We start from the raw sequence: 17,470 nt of genomic DNA, 5'->3' as shown, positions 1-17,470 counted from the left end.
GAGTTTAGAGCTAGTCTCCCATGGACTCTCCCTGGGCTGTGAGGCCTTTGAGACACGTCACAGAGGCCACACTGTGTCAGCCATACCGTGCTGCCTCTTTAGCATGGTGCATTGCACTTAAACTGCTCCCTAGAACTGCTTTTAGCTCTTTTAAAATTGCAGAGTCACTCACTCTTGTGACTTTCTGGCATCACCTCTTGCTGAGGAGGTACTTTGTGACTTGCTGGCTCAGCACACTGGCACAGGCTGTGTCACCCCTGCTGCCTTGGTGTGTGGTGACTCTGTGGATCCCTGAGTTGATGCTTCATGGCTGCAGCTTGCTCAGGTGCCGCTTGCAGGACCCTGACTTCCCCTTGCCAAGTGGCGTCTTCGTGACATCCACCACCCTGCCCCTGCAGCATGTGCCTGCTCTCAGTGGCCAGTGGGAGAGCACTGTCTCTCCTCAGCAGGATTTTAAGGCTTTTTTGAGAAGCCTGGGAGGTATTTTAAAATTGATTCCAAAGTGCAGGGGACAAAATGTGCTAAGCCAAGGGTCTGTCTGCTGCTAAGTGCAATAGAATGTATTTTTTTAATGTGGTATTTTTTTTGTTACTTGTCCTGCCTCTGGGCTGTCACCATCCTGCTGGGTTTCATTTCTATTGCTCTTTGTATGGTTTGTCTCTGAGTTTTCTGCCTAGCTGCTAAAATCCAATATTGCACTGCAAACTGACCTAGCAAAGTCTCTTCTGCCTATGGTGCCACCCCCATGATGGGCTGGAATCAGGCTGGGACTCATCTCGCCATGTTTTCCTGTGTCACAGAGCAGCTATTCCCTCACCTCTATCACATGCTACTGCAGAAGAAATCAGCCTATTACCCACCTACAGATAATATGCCCATCTTTTGTTTCAGGTGCAATGCCCTAGCAGGCAGCAGAAAGCTGCAGGAGCTGCTTGAAAGCTGGTACAAGAACATAAGCTCCTGTGGGGAACATCCTGTGGCCTTTCCAGGGGTATAAATGCCTTTGACTATTTGTATTGATGAGCTCAGTGTCACTATGCAGCAAAATGTCTTGCCTTTCATATAGTACAGATGTCACTGTTCTCTACCCACTCCTCAAGACAGTGATCCTCAAAAAATCAGCTGCTCTGAGCAATCCAGCCTGGCCTTGCTAAACCAAAATTCACTGTCTGAATTCTAGCCACACAAAGGTTAAAGATTCCCCCGTGCTAGCATGCTGAAAAGGAAGGTGAAGTAGCAAAGCACTAGGATGGCTTTTGTGGTTTATAATATATCAATTTGTACAGTAAATAGGGTCTGTGTTTAATGCTCCCCTGCAGCGATGACTATTAATAATAAAAGGCCCTGAAAAGAACTGAACTTTCACGATAAAGTATTTCTGACAGCTCGCTGCTCAGCACAACAACTGTTGTCCCCAGAGACTCATTCAACATTCATTTGAATCATGGAGAAAGAAGACCAGCTTGGAAGATGTTTTTTCTGGAGTGCAGAGGGGGACTTTGATCCTAGCTCAGATAACAGCTGCTCTACCTGAGCGGATTTTCGGGTAGATGTATCCTTCAGCCCAGGTAAGCCTCGAGGGAGGTGTCTGGTTGACCTCAAAGCTCAGGGAAGGCACCTGATACCTGAGGGAGGGTCTTTGAATGGCCAGGAGAAGCTGGCAGCACTTTTTATCTTTGTGTCAGTCTCGCGTTTCTGGCGAGAGCCAGCGCGCACAGGAAGGGAACTCCTGAAGGGATTTGAGTCGCACCTTGAATTTTTTTTCCCATTGTAAAATAAAAAGGAGGCAAAAAGCCAAAATACTTTGATTAGATTTTGTCTGTACTATTGTGTTTTCTCACTGCCCTTGGAGAGTACAAAGCGCTTTGTTTGAAATCCATGACCCTGATTTCCCAAGCTGGAGCAAAAAGCAAATACCTGATACTTGATAAACTTCTCAGAGGAAAATGAAACAGTTCATATAGTGCCTATAAGAACTACAGTGATGGGCATTATGCACATCCCTACAGTAAACAGACAATGCTAGTTGCTGCAAAACATGTCAAATTCTTTGGTACTTATGCAGACAAAAATCCAACTGAAAATAATTTTAGCTTTGGGTGGGATATGATAAAGATTACTGTATGATCTTTTTGTTCTTTCAATAGCATCTGTGCTGGTTCCTGTAAATTAATGTGAAAAGTATTTGGGATTTCTTGACTGTAGAAGTGACAATGCACTGATTTTCCAAAACTTTCATTTTAATAATTATTTTTTTTTCCCATGCCTGTCTTTGTGACACTGAGGTAAATCCAGAGTAACCCAGATAGAAATTGCACTAATTAACTTTTTAAATATTTTACTGCAGGGCCATTATCCTCAAAACATTATCCTCAAAAACTGTTCCTTCATTAATGAATATTCTGTTCATTCCTTTTCTCACCAAGGACAAATTATCATTCCCTCTTAACCTGAAGTGGGAAAGGCTTTAAGATATCTCTTGATTTGGAATCTCAAATTATGCCCTTGATACCATGACTTTTTAAAGTAAAACTTCTTTCAGAAATAAAGACACTTGCTGAAGGAAGTATCTTGTAAGACAGGAGATCGCCTCCTGGTATTGTCTTCCAAACAATCAATACAAGATTTCCAAAAGTAATGAGAAAACTGCTGATCGTAGGTTTTTTGAGCATAATTAAAAGGCTAAAAACAGTGGAAACATTGTGGGAAAACAAATGGAACAAATGTTTAAAAGGAAGCTGAAACTTTCCCTCAGTCATAGTCAATACAGACAGGGATAGCCAGAGTTGCACCCAAAATTACCAGTGAGCTTTCAGTCTGAGAGCAGCTGGTTTGTGGCATCCAAGGCAAGAACCTTGTACAGCCCCTTTCTGCTGGAGTGTGGCAGCTGTCCTTGCTATTAGGAACAGAGGCAGGGAGGAATTATTTTAACTGCAGAGTTCATGAGATAAAGATAGTGAAGTACAGACCATGGATGGGAGCGCTGCACAGGGGTGGGTTTTGGTGTTTCTGAACAAAAACCTGCTTGTGAAGAGAACAGACGTGCACAAAGCCCAGCCCTGCAGACAATTTTCAGTGTCTTTTCCTGCATAAAGACCAGGGACAAGCCAGCTGCAGTGCACACACATGGAGGCATCCTCTGGCTTCCCGCGGGACTGAGATGTGTCAGAGAGGCATCAAGGTAAAAGAACCCTGCTTTGGAAAGTTTTTGCTGCTGAAAGAGGCTTTGAAGATGTTTGAGGAGGAAGGATTTCTGTGGTTCTTTTGTACATAGTTTACAGAGCTAACCTTTCAAACTGCTAACACAGTCCAGAGCCTAGAAACATTCACAGTTGCTTCAAAGTTAAGGGTTTTGTCCTGTTAAGTCATTACATTATCTGAGTATAATCCAAAGAGTTTTCAGCTCTGAATAATTTAGGTGAAAGAGTTAGCCCTAGGCCAGGTGCTCTACTTAGGGAGATGGTGAAATAAATTATTCAGAAAGGGAGACAGGTAAAACAGATGGAAAAGGCCGCCAAAACAAGACACCCAGAGGGCAGCTGTTTTGCAGGTCCCCTGTGAAGCACCTCACTTACTAGGAGGGCTGTGGTAATGAGTCAAGCAGTGGTGTTGAAACTGAACTTTGCCTTGTTAATTTATGTGGTGGTCACAGAGAATACAGGTACTGATACCTAGAAGCAACCACCACTGTGTCCAAGCCTGTGTAACCCACACTTTAACATTAGAGAGAACATTCACAAAGCACTTTGGACAGAGGTTTCTAAATTATTTTATTTTGAAAATTGTCCTCAGTGGGGAGGGGAAAAACACACTTCTCAAAATATTTACTCAATTTAAACAATTTTTCAACACATAGAAATGTAGAATGGCCTGGGTTGGAAAGGATCTTAAAGCTCATTGATTTTCATCCCCCTGCCATGGGTAGAGAGACCTTCCTCTAGCCCAGGTTGCTCAGAGTCCTGTCCAACCTGGCCTTGGACCCTTCCATGGATGGGGCAGCCACAACTTCTCTGGGAAACTTTTTCCAATTGCATTTTGTCTTCTCACTCATATCTAGATTTCAAATTTTCATTTAACTTGTGCAATTTGGAGTACATTTTTCAAGGCAATTTGGGATTCCTACTATTTTTGTTTATGGTCATATGTGTCAATTTTTCTAGAACACATCGTTTCACCAATGATAAATAAAGCCCTTTGATATTAAAAGTACTCAGATAGTCCAGGAACTTATGCCAAAGCAATGAAAAGTTCTAAATTATCTTGCCATTTTTACTGACAAGTGAATATTTTGCTGGCTTTTACTGTCAGTCAATGTTTGATTCTTTTGCTAATGACAATCACTAACTTTACTGATGGTTGGCAATGTAAGACAAGTGTCATGAATGTATATGAAAGCTGACACCATTTTTTTAGAGAAACTAAATAAACAAATCACTGCAATGCTGATTTTCATTCCCATAATACAGTAACTACTCACACAAATAATTGTCCTGGTTATGAGGGAATAAGTTGCCCGTACAAATGGCAAATTAGATGTACAATGGTCCAAGGAGATGTTTTTGTGAACAGAAGCTTGGTACTTTGCCCAAGTCTGTCTCACTAGGGATGAGCTTTCACCAAGAAGAGAATTCCAATCCCAATCCCTCTCTCTCCTGCTTCCCTGCCCCAGGAGCAAGTGGCAAAGAGTACAAGAGAGGGAAAGCAAAAGGAGGCACCTGAGCAAGGAAAAGAGGGAAACAGATGAAAGACTTGACTAAAGGAAAGCACTGTGAGGAAAGAATACTGGTGATGGCAAACAGTGAGAAATCCTCCTTCTATATCTTCATCAGTCTAGATTCTGATACCCTCCTGGAAAATGGCACCAAAGTTGTCACATCCCCACTGCCTTCCTGGAGAATCTGATTCACAGCTGGGCCTTGAAAATTTCAACTCATTCCTGTTCTCAGTATCTTTTCCTTGTTGAGTTACCCAGTGGCTGAGCCCTGTGGGGCAGAAACCCTACCTTGGCATTTTCTGTTTGTGATGTTCAGCTTGATAAATCCTCATTCTTGCTGGGGCTGGGTGTAAGTGTAGCACAGATAACACAGTTACAGACATAACCCCTGCAGAAACCACACTTGTACATAGATTTGGATAGTGACACATCCCCTATGGTCTTTAGATTGTATATTCCATATTTTTCTGTACTGCAGAAAGGTTTTAATGAAGAAAACACATTCATGTTGCTGTTGTTGCAATATAGGCTATCGTGATAATAATTTGTCAGTTAAGAAACTCTCTAAATCTACTAGAGACCTTTGAAATGCAAACAACTTTTTTCAGGTGTAATTTGTTTGTTGAAGTAATGCATTTATTACATTGTGATAAATTGTGTGAAAATTAATAAGAAAAGATTATGGCTTCACTAAAATTTCAGGCAGAATTGTTACAACAGTGAAATCTCTTGTTTAATTTCAAATGTCAGTAAAGGTAGCACAGAAGGGCTCAAACTTAACCTTATTAAAAAGTTAAACTTTTTATTTTCAACTTTGCTCCAATGTAAAAGTTCTTCTCAAGTAACATTTATGTAATTGTTTTCCAAAATGAGTGTAACATGACCTTCTTTGGCATCCTCAGGAAGTTTCTTTTCCTGTTTTATAGGAGTTTTAAGAAATCGTTAGATATTCTTGCTGTCTGTTGGCTCCTCTGAGCTGACATTCTGCTTGTACTTATGTGAGATATTATGTAAGACCAAGAATTTCAGTTATTTTCTAGTTAGACAAGTGAGTATGTGAGCTAAGGATGGCACTTGGTCAATAAATCCTTTCACTTCCTTTGCACTTCCTTTGATCTCCAAGGAGGATTTTGCCATCCTCTTCAAAGAAAACAATATCCGCTGGTGTCCATCTTTTCTGATTCCCTCTTGGTATCTTTCCTTCTTTGTGACCATCATTGTGGCTTCCTGACTGCTTTCATTTGGTAGCTAACTGAGATACACTTGAAGTATTTACTCTTCTTTCATATCTCTGTTTTCTTGGCCCTGTTCTCATCTTACCAACATTTTAATTAGCCTTATTTTCTGTCTCTTCCTCCTAAAAAGGCAGACATTTTTCTTTTCTGTTTGTTTTTTACTATTGTTTATACTGATCTCTTCATTTGATAATCTTTTCCTAAGTGATATTTTTTACTAATTTAATGATTATCTCCAATTTGCATGTCTGTCTGTAATCTGCATATTTGTATATTCCCTATGGCACTTTTTCTTCTGGCTGAATGTTTGTTACACAGCAAGGATATCCTGTAAATACTACTTAGAAACTCTTTTCAAATCATGTAATCATCTTGCAATTCTATTTTGAATTCTCATCCTAAAGGAAAAAAACATATATATCTAATTGCATTAGCCATGTGAGGTGAATTACCCAGTAGCTCAAGAAGGGATTGTGATTTCACCTCATTAGAAGGTTTTTCTCTTTTCTTCTCAGGTTTTATAATCAGTAAATGAGAAAGATCACAACTGTCATCTGCCCAGCCCTGGGGCTGTGTGAGACAAAACAAGATATTCTTTTAGCAATTGCTTCCCATGTCAATGCACAGAAAGGAGTTTTCATTTAGTTTGCTGGAAAGCAGCATCTTCTGCTGAGGGGAAACTAATGCAAGTAACAAATCTGGATTGGCACAGATTATGGAAGGAGCAGGATGTACCAGGAAACAATCACCTACTATCAAGGAAGTGGAAAAGCTCTAAACTTATTTTCTACTACTTTGAATTTATACCTCAAATTATGGCAATATTTGTTAAATTAAATATTAAGGTAATTTTTTAAAATTATGTTTAGACAAACTAAACTAGTTTGGCTGAGATATGTGAACAATTCAATGGCTTTGCAGGCAGAGGATTTAATAAGTGATACTTATTAAATAAGAGGTACACACACCTGAGGAAATAATTTGGTTTTTACTTGGTTCACTTCATTATAAATAGTGTCTTGAATAAGCAGATTTTTTTTAATCTAAAATTATTCTAAAGGTTTCATTTAGATTAAAATTAATTTAAAGTCCTATTAAAATTAATAAAATTTAGAAAATGGCAGTATTCCTGTGATTGAAAAGGCTGATGTATGTTGTTTTTCACTCAGTGCATCATTAAAGAGGAGGCAAACTGTTATCTTCAGCTAGGCTGAACTGCAAATAATAATGGAACTGAGAAAGGTGTGTTTGAAAATTTGAGAAATCTGACCAGTATATACATATATATGGAAAAGCAGATAATTTCAGGAATGACCTTATCCCAGAGTATAGATATCACCTACTTTGTGGATCTAAATTGACCTTTCTAGATGATTTCATGTGAGTAAACTCTATACTGTAATGAAACTATCTTTAGTGTCTTATGCAATTTTTACAGTAATATTTGTTGTGAAATTGAGTCTTGTACATAACTTCTGGGCTTGATTGATTATTCTAAAATGTTTGCAAGACCTTGAAATTATTATCCTTCTGTTGTGAAAATCTTTATCATCCGATGCACAGCTTGATCTCTTTTTTAATGTGCTTGGAAATTAAGAGATGTTGATTTTTGTAAGTCATTACAGTAGAATATTTTTTGGCTCTGCTCCATTAAAGTGGGTGGGATTCATCTGAGATACAGCTGAGATCAGGTTCAGGCTGAGAAGACTGAGGTATTTCGCTTGCAAACTCTACAATGAATTTTTAATAATGAATATAATCAGCAGTATTACCAACCACTTAATGATGCAGAGGCAGGTTTACCCCAATGCACTTGCTTATTATATGTGTGCAGGGAACAGCAGTGAACTTCATGTTACAGGAGTATTTTATACACATTTTGTACACAAGAGAAGAAATTACTGAAAGTCTGAGCTTGAATTTTGAAATGTGAACTAAATTGCGTTTTATGGTACTACTCTTTTAAACATTTTTCTTTTCTTTTTTCTCAGAAAAGGAAATGCACTAGGAGTTGGATTTGTGAATAGCTTTCTCTGACCTGTTATGAAATATTTAAAATTTGGTAAGTAGGTAAGAGAATTAAAATAAATTGCTTTTACAAGGGGATATAATTTTTTAAATAATTTTTCATGGACATATTTGTTTTGGCTAACTCCATTGATTATGGCCTATATCTTTCTCAAAGCTTCTTTGGGTGGATGAAAAGTTTTGTACTATGCAAATACAAGCTGTGATTATCAGTTATCTCTTGTTCCTATTGGCTATGCACCCATTTGTTCTAATACAGTTGGTATGAAATGTGTGGTTTCTGCTGTAACTATCAAAACTTTCAGTCTCTGCTCTCAGTAGTAGACATGATTTGCAAAGTAAACTCCAGCGGCAGGTGAAATGCCACAAGTTTTGAAAGAGTTGAATATTAGAATATATAATCCTGCCCCACATAAACGAATGGATAAAATTCCTTCAACTTCTATGATCAGGATATTGGCCTGAAGCATATGGACTTACTAGGAACTGAGCTCTTTAAAAACATGGCCTCTGTTTTAAGTAGGTCTGTGTCAGGTTCAAGGTGGGAGGGGCACCAGGCAAGTGAGTGCATGAGTTTCAGGAGGGAAATGATGGATTTCCAGAGGACTTTGGGTGAGCATGCTGTTTCGTCCAAGCAGGGCACTCCAGGACTAAGAGTAGCATTTTCCTACTACCCTGTCTTGTGGCTCTTGACTAGAACTCGTGTGTGGGACATGTGTTAGGGCTGAGGTGAGATTTTTATAGGCTCAGCAGGCAGGTCACAGACAAGGTACACATCTGTTTGCATCTTGTGCAAGGTCCATGCCCTTAAATTATGAGCCTCTTCCTTCTCAGCCATGACTCTCCTCTCTTTTTTGCACCTTCATATTCAAGTTTGCAATTAATTCTTTAACACTTTGAAACTCAAGATTGGCACCTTACAGCCAAATAAAAAAGAAGTGAGATGGCAACTGTAATGATGGAGAGAGGTGTTTACAATGTGAAGCAGCAGCGTTGTGTAATAGTGCATAATTCCTGTGTGGTCTGCTCAGAAGGCCAATCTGTGCAATCTGTAATGGCAAAAAGCCAGAAAAGAGGCCATAAAAACTGGCACCCAGTGAAGACAAGGTACTACAGTTTGAGTAGAGGTACTAGAGGTACTCTAGCTACTTAGAGTTAGTAGCCATGACATGTGGGGGGGAAGGAAGATATGGGGGTTTAGTGCCTCTTTCTATGCAAAGCCTGACAAATCAAATTCTGACTGACTTGTTACAAAACAAAATGTTTGTATTTCATGAAGTCATCAGGATGGAACAGTTAAATCAACACAGATTTTATCTGGGGAATGTATGGAAGAGCAGAGATAGGGAGGTGTTGAAGGCACGAGAAGACCACAGAGGCTCACTTGGGAGGATCTGTGCAGTGTTCTGTTAAGATACAGTGATCTCCCTCCTCCAGTGCCCCCCAGTTGTGAAGGGGGCATGGCTGTGGTGCAGGAAATCAACTGGCAGACACTCCAGACGCACATGAAATGTGCAGAGAACCAGCTTGGTCTCTCACCTCATAGGATTTGAAATGGGATTGGTGTTGTCTGTTTTCAAGATGCCTTCCTATTCCCAAGAGATTTCCTTATGAATATTGTCAGGGAACTTACAAAAGTGGCTTTTCTCTCACATGAGGATTTCAAAAGGAGAAGGCTCATGATTTTCAAATCATGCAACATAGCTTGATATCACTCATGAAGTGACACACAATCAATGGGGGGAAGAAACAAATATGATAAGTGAAACATTTTCAGTATTTTTCTTCAGTGGAAAAATACAGTGACACTTTAAATCTACTGAAATAAAAGGCAGCTAATATTTTAATTTTGTATATATAAATATGTATGTGGAAGCTGTTATTAACATACATCTTACTGTAATGATTCATACAGATGTTAAGTAGGATTATGAGACAAATAAAGGCATAACCATTCTCTTAAATCATGCTATACTGATCAAACAGTTCTGTGCAACATCCTAGCTATTCACTTACAACAAGAAAAAACATGATTAGTGCACATTAGTAGTGTGGTAAAAGGGTAATAGTCACCAAGTCCACATTACCCAAGGAAAGAGTACTAAGAAACAAAGCCAAGTTTACCATTATGAGCAATTTATACTCATTTAAGTTATTTAAAAAATAATATTAATTTCATCAAATAACTAATGTAAGCTTGTATTTGCTGATTCAACAAACCCCCAAACACTGCTTAATTTTAAGCATGTAAGTTAATAGTTTTCATCCTGGGGTCCATAGATGCCTGGAAGACCAGGCCAACAGAAATAAGGAAGAAAAGTATAAGCCTTTGAAATTCATTGTTCTGCTGGTAAACTTACAAGAACAGCATGTTAAAAAAAGACAGTTAATACAAACACTCTGCCTTCTTGTCCATCCGAAAGTTAAACATGTGAGATTATGGAATTTCAAAACTGTAAGCAAACTATACATTAATTCAACTTATTATTAGACATACTAGTTTACTGCTGTAATAGTTATTACAAACACTTAAATGTATATGTTGGCTGTATAAATCTCTTTATTTTTATGTTATACAGAACAAAACCAAGAAACACTGTGGAATACAAATAGATTAAACAGTGAGTTGGAGATACACTACGAGTATTTGTCCCAAGTGATATCATGGCACAAAAGTTAATGCAAATTCATTTGTCAGTTTTAAACCTTTAAAATGTTACAGGGTGGCAACTACTTTCTCTAATACAAATCATTGTGCCTTGTGTTCTTACCAATTGCTGTGTCCAACAAGCCCTTTGATCAAAATAAAAACTGATGAACAGACTCAACAATTTATGTTGAGCTCTTTTATGGAGCCACGTGTGTGTGTGTGTGACAGCATTGATATGGCTGGTCTGTACCTTGTAAAGAGATAAAAAGAGTTTGATTTTTTTTTGCTGTGGCACCATTGTGTATTTGTACCTGAGTGGAGAGGTACAGCAGGATTAGGAAATAAGGATGATGTGAAACACAAAGATGATCTAGTTGGTTGGGTGTTAACCAGTGGTTGGAAGACCAGAGGTAAAAATGAATTTGGATAAAAATTTCCAGCTGAAATTCTTTCCTGTTCTGCCATGTCATTGCCCTGTGGCCTCCTGAGAGTCACAAAGACCCAGAAAATCTGAAGATTCAGGCTCCTACCTTCCCTTTGAAAACAATAAGGATATACGTATCTGAATACCTTGGTGAAAAAAAGCCTTTAATCCTTGTGTTTGCTTCAGCTCCCTTAGAGATAAATAGTGCCTCTCTGAGAATGTGATCATTTGGGTGTGAAGTTTCAAGATATTGTGGTAAAGAGGCCACAGAAGTACCTAAAGCAGCTGCTTTTCAGCAGGTAGAGACTTCACAGCAGCATTAAATTTTGGCTGTTTCAGTATTTGTTTGTTATCTGCAGCAGTTTTGGTTTTTATTTTGCTTCTGTGAGCACTCTGTGGGGGCTACCTTTGGTCTTGGTTATCACTACAGATTCTGCTTTTATTGTTGTGTTATGGAAAACCTAGTACCTTAGCCTGAAACTGTTTGGAGTTCAGGATAGTAGAGGAAAGACGGGGTTTTAATCATCAAAACTATGAATCAGACGAACAGGATTTTTTTTTTCAACAGGAGTTTATTGTAATTTTAATTTTTCTTTGCAGAGCTCTGTTGCTTGAAGCACTTTCCCAAAGCTAGGGCCAGAAAGTTCAATGCTCACATCTGTTTTCATTGTCCACATTTTCTGGCACAGAGATTGATCTTGAATTTTATTTTTTTTCCCCAGGAGGAAGAACCCAACTGTACAAAATAGATTCAGATCTCTACTGGGTACTTTCATAAAACTAATGGTAAGTTGCTGTGCTCCCAGCTGGGCATGTTAGCTTTCCATCTTGATTTTGGATAAGTGCTATTCGAATAGAAGATATTTATTATTATTATATGCTGAGCTGAAAAATTAATGCAGAATTGGGTCTGTAGTCCTGACTAATAATTTTGCCAAAGGGAGAGGACAACTGGTCTGGAGAATCAGTAGAAAAGCTCTGCCATATATAGCCATAGGAGAAGTGCAAGGTAATGAAACACTGAAGTAAAATGAAGTGCTTGGCAGCTTTTAGAACAGTTGAGAACATCTCTCTGCAGTATTCATAGTGCCTGCCTCATCAAAGTCTGTAATGATCAACCAGCTTAGAGAATGGGATACCTGCTATGGAAATGTACAGGACCTTGCACAGTGGAGGGAGAGGATTTGTCATGGAGCCAGGCAGATGGCCTGACTTGATCTTAATTAACTTTAAATACCCTTTGATGTTGAGAGCGCACTTATCCCATGTTGACTGGTCTGTTCTGATGGAACAAGGATAAAACCTCTCCCCAGAACGCACAGGAACCTGGGTCCTGCAGGCACCACCCCACTCACACCTTGACTTTAGGGGTTGATGCTCACACCATGAACGTGTCCCCAGACATCACCCCGTGTGTGTGGTCACCTTCCCCAGCTCCTGGCAGAAAGGACTGTTGTTCCCACGCTGCAAGTTGAGCCTTGGTGGGCTGTGCCTCTTACTTAAGCTCACAGCTGGTCTTTGAAAGAGCAGGAGTTGTAGCCCAACCCACATCTCCCACATTGCACCAGACTGGGTGTCCTTTGCCTCATTCATCTTTGCAGAGAGTGAAGCAGGTACATCCAGGGTCCCCCTGGCAGGAGAGGAGGGGATAATTTTGCAGACAGTAACACACTCTATAGTGACTCCAGGATGACAGGGTGACATCCACAAAGCCCATTTTGGTCCCCCACCCAAAACCATGCCATTGGGGAATTGTGAAGCTCAGAGTCATCTTGACTAGTTTCTATTCTGTATATATGTTACTGGGGTTTTGCCATACTGCCTGAGGCAAACTCCTGTCAAACTAAATTACATATGGTCACACAGGTGCAGATGATGAACTGCCTACAAGCTCATAATAGAGGTGTTAATGTTGAGGTTGGTCTAGAAAAGCTCAGACCTGGACTGCTCAGCTTGAATTGTATCTTCAATTAATTTAGATTTATGTGTAACTACCAATCCCTACTGAGTCAATGAAGTGTCTGCATCCAGAACTGGTAAATTAGGTTTTTGGCACAGGGAAATATTTTGTCAGGGCAGAGAGGCAACTGACAAATACATTTCAAGTTGTCTCAGAGACCTGGAGAGAGAGACACTCTGTTCTGTAAAAGCAGCAAGGGACTGTGGTATGGTTCTAAAAGTCATATGGCATCACCTGAATTCTGAACCTCCTTTTATTCTAAGACTCGGAAGTTCAGGCCAGACACTGTTAAGCCTAGTCAGTGATGGCATGGCAAAGTGAGCTCTACCCACACACACAGTCCAGTGATCCTGTGGACACAGTTCTGGGATGCAGCACAAACTTCTGAGAGATACTCAGCAGCCTCAGCCCTCCTAAAGCTTCTGGGAAGGGAGGATGCTCAGCATGTTGTCAGCATGGGCTCTAAAGTGCATTTCAGTTGTGGGCCTACCAGGCTCACAGGTTGGATATTTAAACTCTCAGAAGTCAGTCAAATAAGCCCAGTTTACCTCATAGCCAGACTAAGTGCTAATTCCTCAGTTAAGATTATTTCCACATTAAAATGGAATGGATCCATTCCATGTGGGCTGCTTAGTTTTTGTAAGAACTAAGGTCAAAATATATTTTACAGTTTGGAAACTGTACTTTTGTCATTCACTCAATAGTGTTTGAAATCTTCATGTTTGAATTTCACAACAATAATAATAGTATTGCTTTTGAATGAGAGCTCAGCATAGCAATTATCATCTGAGACAAAATGAATGTTCAAAAAATTATCACTATCTGAACCTAATCTTTTATAGTGCAAGATGTTTTAATCTAATTGAGAAGAAATCCTCATATTCTAATAAAATAAAGTAACTGGAGACGAAGTGAAATAAATAGCAGCAATAACAATACTTCTTGTGATTTAATATTTCACATTTCAATGATACCTATTCACAAAACACTTAAATAGCTCATCAATTTGGCCAATTTCCCTTGGTTGTGAGGAATGGAATGCCTTAATCTTAGTGGACATTCTCACTGTACATCTACTTTAGAGAAACAGTTTATGTCCAAGCTTTTGCAATTAGACTGCCTCATGTCTGTGTAAATAAATCAGTCACTTACAGTGCACATTTTGATGAACCATAGTCACTTGGAGGCTTGGATTCTCTGTAGATCAAAGGGCAAAACACTTCACAGAAGAGATCAGCTGAATGGGGAGAGCAGAGTTATGGGAGAAACTTGCTAACTGATGAGCAGGCAAAATGCTCTGGAGGTTGTCAATCATGTTGTGCTTCCTTTGATACAGAAACATGTTTATTTTTAGTCTCTTGATGCTTGCTAGTACTGGGCAGCAGGGCCAATGTACAGCAGAGTTCTCAGCTGCTGTGCTGGAAACTGGGAGATCTCAGTACTTCTCAAAGTTAGTCCCTAGACTGGGGCAAGATCATGGCCACCCTGAAAAATAAACCAGAAATTAAGATGGCACTTGACTTTCCAGGAAAAAGCTTCTGTGAGTGTCTCACTATTTAATAAAGGGTGTCTAATGTGCTCAGCTGTACAAGCATACACAAATACATGAATATGACTTTTCTAGATTTGAATCTACCCTTACCAAAAATAAAATAACATAATTGATGTCTGTGGCATTACACCTGGTTTCTAGAAATGCTGAATGGGGCTCTCTGTACAGGTCCATAAATTTCTCTTTACTACACATGTAATTATATTGATGTAATGTCTGTCTTTCCTTTTATGATAAAGTAATACACAAACCCCTTCTAACTCCTTACATCTTTTATTGTTTTATTTTATAAATCTAAAGAAAAAGTGGTTCATAACAGTCTTTACAAACAAGCTGCATCTGTTTAATATTAAAGTGAAAAAAAAATCATAATAGAACCATTACTTTGGAATATCGAAATAACCTGAGGAAAAATAGCATCCATGTGGCCATTGGTATAACTGGTTTTTACATCAGTTGGATGTTTCTGGGATTGCAAGATTCAACACTTATCTTTAAGTAGAGTGAGTTTCTAAAGATGTAGCATCCAGAAACTTGTGAGTAATCTGTCTGCTTAGAAGTACAATATTGTGTTACCAGATCTGCTGAGCAAAGGCACAATAAAGTTAATCCTTTGGTTCTGGAAAAGCTGGAGGTATTGCAATGGCAGATGTGCTGAAACAGAAGTGTTTATGTTTGTTAGGGCATGTGAGGCAGCAACTCTGCCAGCTCATGAATATTTGAATTTCCTGCAAACTTTTACCTAAGGGCTGTCGTGGGGAAGGAGAAGAGCTCAGAAGGAGTCTCTGCACCCTGTTGGCAGACTGGAAAACCTCTTTTGGTGAATTGGTTGGCACACACCTGCGTTTTCTCATTGAACTCATTCCCTATGAATGGAGTCATTATGGCATTAAAGTGCTTTTGGTATATGGGGTACAGTATTACCAAGATCAATACTTTGTTATATTTAATATATTTTCCACCTCTTACTATGCCATATGGAAAAGAATAAAAATGTTAGGTCAAGGATTTTGTACTGTGGAGGTGTGAAATGACTCTGGTTTGGCCAGAGCTTTGAGATGGAGCTGCCTTCTAGACCTTTGCAAAAAGTGATCTCCCCAGAGAAGCCTGTCAGACTTTAAACTGACAAAGCCAGGTTGTGCAGAGCACGAACAAGAAGGGTAATCTTTTGATGAGAGGAAACACAAAGTAGCTGGGTAAGAACTAAAATAAAAATCAGTCATTTATAGCATTTTCCCTGCCTACAAAATCTTTGCTGGCAGGTCCTCAGGTCCTCCTTCCATGCCTGGTAACAGTTGACTTGGGGACTTCAGATTGCAGTTAATTCTGTCCAGACTAAAGAAAATCCTTCCTTCTGTCCCTTTTAATGCTCTTCTGGCTGGTGGCTGCCCTTTCCTGCCATCATTGTGGGACCTGCTGACTTCCAGCTCCGTGCTCTATCCATCCTTCCCAAAAGAAGGCACAGTTTCCCCCTTAGCAAGAAGGAGTTTTTGAGTGGCCACTTTCAGGGTCTAATTATATTGAGGTATAAAAAAGATGGTGGTGCAGGAGGTCACAGTAGCACTTAAAATAGAGTTTGTGCTGGAGATTTCAAAACATTATGTCACTGTCCCTTCCCTCAGAAGCTTTTAGTTGAAATCTCAAAGGCAATCAAAACACAAATGGAAATGGACTCCAAAAAGAGTGAAAAATTTCGACCTCACCAGCAAAGTGGCCACAAAAGATCTGGGAATAGACCACAACTGCACTGGTTCCCTTTCTGTTTTCCATTCCATACCAACACAGTCAGACACACTCAGTTTGCTTTTTGGATGACCTGAACCCACCTCCTTGATCTTCTCACAAAAATATCCTAGTCCTACATCCAATGCATTGACAGTTCTGTTCTTCCAGAGGAAAAAATCATTATCAGGAATGTCAGTAAAGCAGAGGGAGTCCCAGAGGTCCAGTATAAAAAGGAAAGACCAGAAGCCCCTGAGCAGTACTCACTGTTGGACAGGGAATGGCAGTAGTTGGAACAAAAGACAGAACAGTGTTCCTGACATAACAGTGGTATTTCTCCTGTTGTCACAGCTGAGCATCAGCACAGGGCTTTATCAAGAGCCAGAATACCACTGAACTAACTCCTGTAGAAATACAGATTAAGAGGCCACTCATTGCCCTGGACCATTTACAAAGTATGTAAGACAAGAACAAAGAAACAGTCAAACCCTACTGATGACATTAATAAACAATAATCATAGAAACGTAACTTTAAAATTTTGGTCTGATTTTTTTTGCAGGTGGTTTGTCAGAAGAGTTTATGTCAGCATTTTGAAGGAGGATAATGAGACCACTTGAAGTCACCAGGAGATGCTCCCAGGAGATGAAGGCTAGAAAAGAACATAAACAGAACTGAAAATCAAGCAAATAGGTGTGGGTAGGTGTAGGTGCTCACTGTATGGGTGGATGGTGAGGGGAAGCTTAGGTCTAGGGGCTCAATATGATGCAAGAGGTCAACAAAGAGAATTTTTGTTTTGTGAGTAAAGCCAAAATCTAGTATTGGCTGACAAAAGAAGGAAATATAGTGGGACACCTAAGAAGGAAATCAGCTATTAAAAAATATTTATTGCCAGCAGCATGATGGATGGATGGATGGATGGATGGATGGATGGATGGATGGATGGATGGATGGATGGATGGATGACAGGCAATAGGTTAAATCTGCACTCATCAAAAACAGGAAAAAAAAAGGAATCTCAGCATCAGTACATAATATAATGAGAGCAGGACCTTTAGCTTTGTGTAAGAGGAGAGAACTGTTAAAGTTTCAACAGAGCTGAAGCATGAAGTCCTAGAGAAGCTTAGGTCAGAAATTATATTATAAGTATATGTGACAGGTAGGAAGAAGATTCTGTCAGGGTGGTT

At 39.5% G+C, this 17,470-nt stretch overlaps 1 long non-coding RNA gene across 1 annotated transcript in view; it reads left to right on the top strand.

Moving 5' to 3' along the window:
- The window catches only part of LOC115947692, an 84,950-nt gene extending 73,154 nt beyond the window's left edge, over window positions 1-11,796 (top strand). Inside the window, exons 2-3 of the long non-coding RNA XR_004081546.1 lie at window positions 7,941-8,011; window positions 11,774-11,796. This is a non-coding gene — a long non-coding RNA (uncharacterized LOC115947692). The remainder of the gene's footprint in view (window positions 1-7,940; window positions 8,012-11,773) is intronic.
- Window positions 11,797-17,470: the final 5,674 nt, after the last annotated feature.

The sequence above is a fragment of the Geospiza fortis genome, unplaced genomic scaffold, assembly GCF_000277835.1.
Source record: "Geospiza fortis unplaced genomic scaffold, GeoFor_1.0 scaffold172, whole genome shotgun sequence".
In the NCBI taxonomy this organism is placed as follows: domain Eukaryota; kingdom Metazoa; phylum Chordata; class Aves; order Passeriformes; family Thraupidae; genus Geospiza; species Geospiza fortis.
This window is presented reverse-complemented; position numbering and strand designations above follow the sequence as displayed.